The 9,023-nt window shown below is 41.5% G+C and overlaps 1 protein-coding gene across 2 annotated transcripts in view; it reads left to right on the plus strand.

Moving 5' to 3' along the window:
- Positions 1-9,023, plus strand: part of gabrb2b (gamma-aminobutyric acid type A receptor subunit beta2b) — a 197,919-nt gene that overhangs the window by 97,674 nt on the left and 91,222 nt on the right. The window lies entirely within an intron of this gene.

A 9,023-nucleotide genomic window follows, 5' to 3' on the forward strand; every position in this document is an offset into this window, starting at 1 on the left:
TGCGGCACCGCTCAAAGTCAACCGGCCTGTAAATAAAGCATGAAGAGTCGCTTCTTGCAAGATTGAATAGACGCGAATGCACATTTTCTGGCTGCCTCTGCAAATAATTGCTTGTGCGCAGGGTAAATCGATTTTTTATGAATTTTATATCATTTTATCCATCTATGCAGCTTTTTAGAGTTACAACTTTTTCACGCAATCAGTGTTGACCTCAATGTATTTCATCCGACATGATTCCTAAAGTAGTATCGGTGTGTAGTATCGGATGTTTTTTTTTTCTATAGTCAGAGTATGAAAACAGACATATAGAGTTCATTTTGCCAAGTGGCAGTATTGCCAGAAGACAATTGTGCAAGCTACTTCAATGTATTTGTTTTTTTTTTATCAACAACAGATTTGTGACCATCGTTATTTTGTCCTATTCATGATGAACATGCATTCTGAAAATGCAGGGCAAAGGGTTAATATCATTGCAGCAGTCTGTTGCTTATTTTGTATTTTTTTTTTGTTAGTCCGATGCACACACAGACAGTCAGCAAGAGAGGGAGATGTCAAATTCAATTTGCTTGCTTCAATAGTCACAGGGCACATATGAGCCAAATTGGCACGTCCCCATGTTAACGGTGCACCTGTGCTCTCATGCACTCACTTACCTCTGCAAAGCTTTTTTTTTTTTTTTTTTTTTGCAGAGTGAGTTCAAGACAGAAAAAGAACATGATGGATTTTTCAAAACTCCACAAAGATGCCTGATTTATGCTTGTCAGAACTCATTAATATGTCTAATAAACAAAAGGATCTGCTTTAGGTGTGCATAAATATAAATGACAGAAGGTCTGATCCAAATCATCCAGGCTTTTCTTTTTTTAACCAACCAATTAGGTGCATTCTGGGTAGTGACAGCTCCGCTATTACCGTGACTCATATTTAGGCTCGTCTGCCAAAAAAAACCCTCCAATGATAATCGTTTATGAAAGCATATTGTTTGTGCAGACATAATAGCATGACGTCATTGTTGGATCAAAAAGCTTTGAATGATGGGCTGAAAGGGGGTTAGGAAGTTGTGATCTATATTAACGTGACTGATCACACAGATGCCCGGGCTTCACTATCAGTCCAGCTTTCCAGCCCACACATACGCTGTCGCAGCCCCACTTGCTTCGCGTCAAGCTGTGCGAGCACAATGATGTGTAATATTGTAAACACCGTTGGATGCGAGAAGCGGCCTGGCATTCTACGCCGCGTGATGTAACCTTGCAAAAAAAAAAAAAAAAAAAATCAGAGGAGAAAACAAGACATGCCTTATGTGATCATTTTTCTCAGTGGAGAATCGAATTGTCATAGCTTTTGCAATTCATCTTAGCAAGTCTATTTTTTGAATGGACTATTGTCATTATTGGGGTCTTTGTGATGTAGTTGCACACAATTTCTCCAGCACATTTATATTTTTCCCATTTATTAAACCTGGCCTGTCTAGTAACAGTGTCTCTCCAGTGAGCCCTTATAAAGTAACACCCTGGGTTCTCTGTAATCCAATATTTTCTTTCCAAAAATCGAATTGAATTTGATTCTGCAAGATAGCATGTTGTTTTTTTTCTCCAACAAACTCTGGCACACTCTTGCAAGTCACGTTGTGGTCAGAACAGAACCACTTGGGATGTGCTTGCATAAGCGAATATTTTCCACCTGAACCTATTTTACACCAACAAGCCTTATGTGAACCAGAAGGGCCACTACCAAATCAGTCACTTTTTGTCAAAGACTCAGTATTTACTCACAATAAAAAAAAAAACAGTTTGTGGTTTTGACAAACATTCCCAGTCAAGCGGATTCTCCTTACTTGTGCACACAAAAGTCATCCCTGTGAAGTGGCTGCCAGCAACTAACCTATCCTCTGAGCTCAGAGTGGAAATGAAGCCGGGCCGCTTTCATCGCGTCTTTATGTTGAATTTGCTCTGCTTGATGTGAAGCACGTATAATCTCCCATCCCAAAGGTAGATTTACAGCCAGTTTTGCTTTCAGCTACAATTTTTTATTTTTTTTTTCCCTATTGTTGCCGCTCTCGTCGGAGTCATGGCTTTATCGGGAATAAACCGCAACTGCGGCCAAAGTCACTGATACAACGGATTACATAGGGATGCCAAATAACAATGGTGGCGCAATTAATAGCCAAAGTACGGACGGTCATACGGGGTAAGAGAACTCCTAAAATTCCAGTGATGCCCTCTACCAACCAAACATGGATGGGCAAAGTTTTTGAAAACTTAATCATGAAAGTCAAACTTCTCAATCTGCACTGAGGAAAAAAAAAAGCTTGATTTTCATTCAAAAAGGCACCACTTCCTCATCAATGCAGTAGACAGCAATCCTGTCCGTTCTCCTCGGAAAAGTATTGAGCAATGCCGACCGATACAATTACCTTCGTGCAGATAAAAGCTTTGTAGCCAAATGTTTTCATCCCAGCTACAAAAGGGGACTATCACAAGGGGCAATCTTCAAACAACATTTTACTGACGCACTGACTATCAAGCTCTTGTTGCTGTGATTGAAAGCCTTTTAAAGCACGGCACCGGGAAACAAGTCATTTAATTTATTTACCCAGCCGCCATTAGGATGCCATTCAACGTCCCTTTCAGACCACAACTGCGTCATTCTGGGTCATAAAGAAAAGAGTTTTTCAGGTGAATTGGAAGTTTTTAATGGCCAAGCAGGACGTTGTGACAGAGAAGGGCGAGCAGTAATATTTCTTTGTTGTTTTTGGAAACACATTACTGTTGTTGAACGCAATAGCGTGGTTGGTGCGCACAGAAGTCCGTGTGGAAAAAAAAAAAATGCTGGTTGATATTTAATTTCACATTGTGACAGTGCCACATTTTTATTTCCATCACCCATAAACAAGACGGGTGTATAAACCAAATCCATCCAATGGGTAAAATCCATCACCCCAAATTCAGTATTAATTTATTGACCTGTTACATACACCCAGTTGTTTCCTGTTTGAGTGCAACATTAACTTTTGAATTTATACAAGAAAGTGGAGCTATAAATTTTCGCCATTCTTATCACTATTTTTCAAAAGCAGACATAATGTTTGACTGAGTTACCTCTTGCTAGAAAAAAAAAGACATTGTGTACTTTTTGATTGGGAGTGTGTACTCAATATGTGGGCGGTGAGTCTGATTGTTTATCATTAAAACAATCTCCTTGTCAACTCGGGCTGGAAAATGGATTGCCGTGTCGATGAATTGCATGCGGTCGGCACAATGACTAAGTGCTTAGTGGCGCTGTGAAGACTCAGGGGATAAAGATGAAGACACTATGTAATGCCACTTGGATGCATGATTTGATGTAGTGCATTTTCGAGGCGTCAGCTCCTTGTGAGGTTTTTGCTTGCTAACTCTTGATGCTTTTTCTGGCCGGCGTTCAAATCTCTCATCCGCCCGGTCTTGTTCCACACCTTGGATCTCTTCCTGCATATCTCTCTGTCCCGGTCTCGCTCCCTAACCGTCGGCTATGAAGGTTGCCCGCAGCGGACGCTATGAAAGGGGGCTCGGGCTACGGAGGAGTCACTGGAGAGGTAGAGTGAGAAAGGGTAAAGGCAAGATAGCGCTGGGCCCCATGTGCCCCGGCGGAGTCGTATCTGATGGCCTGTCAATCACAGGCTAACCTAGCGTGGCCTCGTACTTGAGGCTCGGAGCATGCTTTGCCTTCACAAACTAGAAAAGACATGTCCTGGTGGTTCGCAGGTCTGCCATTGTTCTGGTGTTCTGGGTTTGAATCTCCGCCATTTTCTTCTCCCATATTTCAAAACAACCATGTTTGCTTTTTTTCAAAGGCTTTGCCTGGACTACTCTGAGTGGAACTTGACCATCCTAACGAGATTCTGTCATCAGATTTTTTTTTTTTCCCCTCAGGCCTCACTTATCTAATTGCTTCCAAGTAAGAGGGAGCTTTTTGCCTTCTCCACAAAACACAAACTTCAGAGTGTAGACTTTTACGAGTTTCATTTCCAGCAATAATATGGAACTGAAAGTGCAGCACATGCATTGAGAGATTAGGACACATGCAAGTATGCAAGTGACAAACATGCCAGGTAGCAGTGACGCACGAGCTCTGCTTTATCTTCGCACTGCGCATGCATATATTGAAATGAGATCAAATGCCTAATAAGTACGCTTTGCCTGTGATCATCCAAACATTGCAACACCCCCCCCTGCTGGATCGACTGCAGTGAGATGAGCCGATGAATAATAAAGCCACTGCCTCCCTAGCTCATCCTTTCATTCTCAAGAGCGTTTCCTCTGCAGCATCCCATTAATAATACCTTGAGCGTTTCAAAGCGGCCGGCCAGAAACGTATTGATCTACCGCGCCGTCTTTGCTCCATGCTGGGAAGGCTCACGGCACAAGATGACACAATCTGGATTACGACCAAATAATAACGGTAATAATAACACGGATGGGGAAATGGAAAATGAATTGCCTGGAGGGTGTGTTGCAAATGTCAACAACTGCAAATTAGACGACATCAGCATTAGCAGCACAAATGTGGAGGTGTAACGCCAACACACACATCTGCAGTAAATAAAGAGCGTGTCTTTCACTAAGTGTTATTTAAGGAAGTGGAAATACTTGGCAATGATGGATATTGAATGCGTTTGTCCTCTAGTTGGCCCCCGTGTACTTGAATCACCCGAAATTTTTAAGTGAGTCATGTCAAATCAAACAGACCTTGAATAATTGTCAACAAACGCTGGCGACATTTGCTAAGAAGAGGCAGCTGGAGACGCCTCCTTGCCCAGCAATTTGTGATTTTTCAAGTTCATTGCCCCCTCTAATTTGAATAAAATATGTTGGGTGCAACTAAAAGTTTGAAATATTATCAGAGACTTCAGTTCAGTGGGCAACAAAGGATTAACCCGATTTGCAAGAGGCTGATTTGCGCTTTCTCAATGGTCCGTTTCTTTTTACAATTGTCCAATCGTTTGGTAATCATAATTGCCTTCGAGTTAAAATGGGATCTTTTAAAGATTTACTCCTTTTTACTTTTGTATGGATATTAAAAGTTTCAATATGAGATTGCATTTCACTTTTGCCATTAAATACTTGTTAGTTTTATGGTTTTTACATCTTTCCATTAGGAGTCTTTAAGTTAAGTGTGCACTTAGGCAGTTGTAAATTGGAATGCGAGTTTTACGACAGAAAAACTTTGACCTACGGGACAAATTGCTTGAAAATCCAAGCAAATTAGAGCACGCTGCTTTCCGCTTTACATTTGCTGCCGTCTCGAACATCAGCAACAGACAAAAATGCTTTCTTTGCTCATAAATCTCGCAATCTTATGTTTTTATTTTCATATTTGATTCGAAAAGAACGAGTGTGGACAAAAAGAGGCTTACGGAACAGATTTTGCTCTGTTGACTGTGCAGTCGTCAATTAGTCATCAATGATTGCGCAAGACCTAGTGACAAAGATTTAAAGCCGCATATGTTAACCCGCACCACAGTATATTTCTTTGTAAGCACAACTGCTGTTGGCTCCCCTCGGAGGAGGGGGACCCATATGTTTTCATTTGCCAACGTTCCGCTCAGGATCCATTTGCTCTCTTCGGTGTTTGCATTTGTCTGTTGATGGATGCCTTTAGCATCCCGTGCATCCCCCGGTAAACGGGTGTGAGATGCGTGTCAAGTCGCGGCCCGCGCGGTCGATCGGGCCTTGATTTACCATTTGGCGTGTGCACTTTGCGTGTTACCCGCCATTCCACGCCAAGAGCAAGATGGAGAGCCGAAGCGTGCATGCGAGGGACACAAGGTGGCTTAATGGAAGAATGGAAAAAGCATGTCCTACCCCAATCTGTTTTCTTCTTGGGTAGAAGCACCGTGTCTGTCACCTACACGTCCAATTAATGTCGCACGCCGTGCTTCAGCCTCGGTCACAAAGTTATAAGTTCTTTATTGATTGATGCTATTGTGAGCTGGTCCCATGACGATGATATTGTGTGGCTTCTGCAGCCGAGCCATTTATCAGAATTACAACTGACACGGCGTTGTGTAGTCAAGAAGTCACTTCTGCAAAGTAGGAAAACAGGGTCAATGTTGTTTTTTTTTTTTTTTTAAATCTGCTCAAAGTATTAATTGGCAAACTTGAAAAGTGAAATCACCGCCCCAACCTTCTCCCAAAATACGTTCTGCTCTTTTAATTCAATTGGATACAATTTGTGCCCTTTCACTGGCTTCTTTTTCCCTCTCAGAGCAGAAGCTTTGAACGGGGCATATCACGGTAACAGGATATGATTGAATGACAATGTGTGGCTGAGCAGAAAGGAGCTTGCTAGCCTTTTGAACCTCCGAGCTTGTTAGATCACACGCATGCCAGCGATTGGTTTCGACAAAGGACATCCGCAAGGCCTGCGAGAACTTTGGAGAAGGGGAATGAGGAAAAAAGGCAAAAATTCCATTTTATGAGCGGAAAATGAACACAAGTTTCAACTTTTAGAATCCCTGCGGGGTGAAACTATGGTCAAAGTGAACACAGAAGACTGATGACCAGGTGAAACTCGCGTAGACTATTAAATAGCATATGAGGACACCATAAAGCAGGACAAATTTGAGCGATTAATTTTTCAATTTCAACTATTGTTCTCCGGAAAAACCACAATTCGTTCCACATCCTTTCAGTTATACCACTACAAAAAGTGCTTTGTGTTCTACAGACACGGTGCACTGTCAGCAATGTTCATATTTCGCAAATTTTTCTCGAGTAATGACAAAAAGTCTTTATTACAACCTAATCTACCTTACAAACAAACACCATTGAAGTTAAAAACATGTACGTGTTATCCCGAACCCATTTGCACAATCACAGCTAGTGAAAATGGATGCATTAGATGGAAGACATTGACTGAGTGCTCAAAATGCACACGACCAATAGGGTTACAAATCACTTAGGCCCTTTTTGGAAATGATCAAAAATGTCTAAAAATCCAAATAAAAGCAAGCACTATAAATGCAAAACATCCCCTGGGCACATATTTGTTAAGCTCCACTTTTGGAATTACTAAGTGTGAATCCCCACCGAGTGATTATATTGCGATGAGAATTGACAAAAACAGGAATAATGTGGCTATTGTGTGCGCGTACGCTTGTCAGATGCAAGGCAGATAATACATTGTTTCTTTGTTCTGCCGTTGTGTAGTCAACGTGCATGCACACACACTTGGACCACGACAAAGAGAAATTGGTCAAGTTGGAAAATTGAATGTGTGGTGGTGGTGGTGATGATGCCAAGATTTGGGGACACAATGGTGAGAGATTAGGAACAAAGACAAACCCACGCAAGCAGGGGAGTGCATATTAAAACTTCATACACGAATCATCATCATCATTGTTGTATGTTATTATAGTACTATTGCTGTATTTTCTTTCCCTGATTGGTTCATCACGACTTTTAGAAATATTTAAAACATTTTTCTATTTGTATTTGAGTCACCGTTTTATTCATTTCACTGACTGTCTTGGTGAAGTCGTAGGTTTCCACTGCTTTAATAAGAAGCTATTGTAAGGGTTAAAAATGTCATTTCCGAGTTTTTTTAAGCCAAACAAAAGACAAAAAACAGTCCGGTCCTAGACCACACACGAAAAAAATCTGTTTATTGGGTTTGCTGCCTCAAGCAATTATCTTGTACTACTATTGCCCCTTGCTTGACTGTTTTCATTTATTTATTCATTCCCATTTAGACACAAATCACATATGCTGATGTCCCCTGAAGGAAAAATGGCAAAGGAGGAAAGAAAAAAAAAAGACCAGCAGAAGTGAAAGAACAAGGAATGAAAATCACAGGGGCGCTAGGCACTTAGTGTGTTTCAATCGGTCGAGAATTTGAAGCTTAATGGAAGAAGCAAAAGCCAAATTATTTGGAAAATTGCTACTATTCTGTTCAAATTTATGTGCAGTGAAGCCTAAGTTTAAAACTAAATAAAAATGGCAGACCACCTCTTCAAGAGGTCTCTGACACGGCGGTCTGCAAGGAACCATCTTAGAACCATTACACATTCGGCTCATGACTTTGTGGTTCCAACAAATTCATGAAATGGTCCAAGAGTCAGTGAACTCCAGATGTTCACATCCTGAACAATCAACTGGACTGGTCCACAAGCAAGCAGACCTTGTACAAAGAAGGCCAGCGCTGACTCAGATTACTGAGGAGGTCCTTTGGTGGACAAGAGGACCTCCTGAGGACTTTTTATGACTCAATAGAGGCAACTACTCACTGAGAATGGTCTGCTGGGGCAATTTTTCCAGAATGGGGCTGGAAGGTCAGCTGTTTTGACATCATTGCAGGAGGTGGGTGCGTATTGCAGATCCTTTCTGCTGCTGTCAGTCCTAGCAACCAACGCGGCTCTCAATCGTCCGTACACAGATGATTTATTTATGTTTGGTTGTGACTCCGTTGCTTGTTAAGTGCCCATTGCTGATCCATCGTCGCCGCATACAAGGCTGCTCACTGTTGTTACTTTGAGTTTATATTCACAGCTGATTGCACGGTATGCATGGGGATTGTTTTGTTCATGTATTATTTATTCGCAGTGCTCTGCTGATTTATTGATACATGTATGGCTTTACCTTGCTGCATATGATGCTGTTAACGATTCTGCAGCTCTTCAAATACTCTTTTGTATCGCTATTTATTATTTGTTTGCCATATGCTGCTCTGAATGTGCCCAGTGTTTTGCAGCTCCCCTGAAATTTGAAAAGAAAATGGGAGGATGGATTTTCTTTTAAGGAAAGTGAAAGATCAATAAGAATGATCTGGGTTTTGCTCCAGGTTGCTTTGGCATGACCTTGACCGCCTACTAGTGTATTTTTCTCGAGACAAATATTTGTTGCTGGTGCACGTGACCATGGGCGTAAAATAAACTTCAAATTATTCAGCAACAAAGTTTGGTAGAGCGTATTGTCAGGGAAAGTTTCTGCTCACAAAAGACCATATGGGATTACAATACCTGCTTGTTATGAGCCCGAGTCCAA

This window comes from Syngnathus floridae, chromosome 15 (assembly GCF_059516105.1).
Source record: "Syngnathus floridae isolate MCC-2025c chromosome 15, RoL_Sflo_1.0, whole genome shotgun sequence".
In the NCBI taxonomy this organism is placed as follows: Eukaryota; Metazoa; Chordata; class Actinopteri; order Syngnathiformes; family Syngnathidae; genus Syngnathus; species Syngnathus floridae.